Here is a 3,034-nt window from a genome sequence, read left to right as displayed (position 1 = left end):
CCGGTTTTTATAAGTTGAATCGATGTAGGAATTAGAGCCTATATGGATCTCCGAGATGTGAAGGGAAGGTAAGAGTTCATAGTGAACTCGGATAAATTTCATATGCAAAAAATAAAAATAAAAAAATTAAAAGACCCTAGTTGAGTCGCTGAAAATACTATATTGATGACGAAACTAATTCGTATCTTCACACAAAAATTTATCAAACTCAAATGGCAGTAAACTACGAGGAGACAACAATAAGAAAAATCTACTATTCCACCCGAGGGAAAATAACCAAAATACATCGACAAATAAGCGATTATTTACAGTTCCCATCGTCATACAACTGATCACTTATCCCTAATTGAGATTGGCATTGATTGAATTTAAGATAGACAGTGAGGAATAAATTAATATCGGACCAAAACCTAAACTCATATAACAATCTACCGGAGTATTATGTTTAACCTTACAATCAAAACAAGATATATGATAAAAAAAATTCTGTACATTATGCTTAATTTCAGTATGCTCATACTCCAGACAATCTTAATGATGAAATTTTAAATTAGTATGACTAAGACACAAGACAAAAGAAAAAAAATTCTAAAAAACTTTTAACATACAATTCTAGATAGGTTTGAGAATTTGCAGGTAAAACAAGGAAATAGTCATGTTTATATTTAATCCATAGGCCAATTTAATCACCATTTTCGACTAATAATCAAATGATATAAGGGCACAACTTGATCTAAACGAGTTAACAAGCATTAAGATGATCGAAACGCTCATGAAATAGGCAAAATTATATAAACTAGAATAGAACATGACTACGTCGGCATGAAGAGCTAAGCAAACAGAGTACGGTTTAGTGTAACTCATAGTATTGAAAGAAAAATCATGTTAATGACCGACCAATGATATATCTCACGTACTACTCCTTCATAATAAATATCACAATTCGTTGCTAACGAATTTAGTACATACAGAGCATTTAAACGAGGACGATTTAAGAACAAACCCATACTTAAGTCAAAATCACCCTCATATGAGCAACACTATAGACACATGGAGGAGCAGACAGACACTAAATTTATTAGTGAATTAAACTTTATACTAGAAAGTGAATACTGTATTATCTTGAAGGTCCAATTATTTCTCATTCTTGAGAAACCGACCTACGAGTCCAACTTAACAAAGAAGCTAAGCACTTAATAATTTAGAAACAAAAAACTTTTTCAATGAACAACAAGACTTGAGATCTGACGCCTTGCAAAAACGATCTAGAACTTGTAACTCTAAGAGAGACAACGGTTCGCGGCTCATGCATTTTAGAATCAAATAAAGATATATATTGGTTAGAAATCTTGATAAACAGTGATCCAAATTGGATCAAAAAGACTCACTGCATTGCTAGACTTCAATGATTCATTTATTTTTATTATTTTTTTCCTTTTTATTTTTCAAAAAAGAATGAGTCAACTTTTATTCACTTCCATTTGTGAGAATTTTTAAAAGCGGAGATTTGCAACGGAAAAACTACGTTAATAGTAGCGGTCAAAAACAGGAATGCTAACAGCAAATGCGGCAAAACCATAGGCAAAATCCCCATCGAAAATTGAAAGCATAAATAAATTCAAATGAGACAAAATGAACAAGATGGAAAAATCATTCGCGTCACACGATAGTCACAATAATGCTGAACTTAACCAATTAGGGGCAGAGTTAGTGATCTAAAACCAAATCTAAACTCAAGGATTATGGGATAAATCTTTTCAAGCCTGTTCAACTGATAAAAGAAGCACTAAAATCATTTTTGACCCAAAGGAGAAGATACCATCATGTCAATATAGTCAAGTAAACAGCAAAGAAGAAACGCCACGAACTAAAAATTAAAATAAAAGACGGATCGAATTGAGTAATCGAACTACCCTAAAAGTGAACCGCCTGTTACTCATTTCATAGAAATAAAATGAAGGTAATAATTTAGACGGAACACACTCAGGCAAATTTATCAGGTAATCGCAAGGAAATACATGTTCAACCGACATAAACAAACTCAAAATTAGTAGAAGGTTACCTCTTGAGGGGAAGCAAAATGGAAAGGACGAGCTAGAACAGACTTCAACACGAGAAACTGAACACGAGCGAAAGAATGGAAGTCGGGATAGCAATTTGTTTTTTCTTGTTATGTAAAGAACGGCTAAAGATCAAAACAATTTTCTTCATGTATTTTCATCACTTCTTCTCTAAATTCTCGACTAGAATAAAAATATTTCCTAATTTTCCAACTAAAAAAAAACCAAGACCCTCTCAAAAATTTCTCAGGCTTCTCCCTAAAAAAATCCCTTGCTTGAAAGAAAAAGAGACTATTTAAAGGCCAAGAATTAGGGTTTTTTGCCAAAGAGAGGGAAAGACGAGAAAATTCCAAAACTTTTCAGCCCATTTGGAATTCAAATTCCAAACCTTATAAAAAACTCTAAATATTCCCTCGATTCTAGGCTATTCGAACAGATTTGAGGTGAGGTGGAGGGTCGATATCGACCCTTCATCCTGGGCAAGTGACGTGGCTCGATCCTACAACACCAACGACGATTCTGCGTGTCTTGTGTGCTGCAGAGGTCGTATGGATAGAGAAAAATTGCAGGTATCCATTGCTGCCTTCTTTCCACGCGCGATTTGGAAGAGGAAAAAGGTCGAACGTGTGAAATTGGATTTCATACTTGTTGAAGCTGCAGAAACTTCTGGGTTTCAATTTGCTACGGAAGAAGAACTTGGGCGGTGGGGTCAGTCGGGAAAAGGTCTGATTTGGGGGTTTTTGCATTGGGCTGGGAAGAGGTAAAAGAAGGGTCAAATATAAATAAAAAAGGGGTTAGGCTGACTAGAAATAACTTAAAGTTGGGCTGGGAATGTTAAGGTTTGCATGGGTTGACGGATAATGGCGGAAATTTTAGGCTGGAATTATTGGGCTGGGAAGGTGGGAAAAAAAATTGGGAGGAGTGGGCTGCTGATAATAGAAGAAAAATCCCAAATTTGGTTGGTCCAAACAAAC

The sequence above is a fragment of the Solanum lycopersicum genome, chromosome 1, assembly GCF_036512215.1.
Source record: "Solanum lycopersicum chromosome 1, SLM_r2.1".
Lineage (NCBI taxonomy): Eukaryota > Viridiplantae > Streptophyta > Magnoliopsida > Solanales > Solanaceae > Solanum > Solanum lycopersicum.
This window is presented reverse-complemented; position numbering follows the sequence as displayed.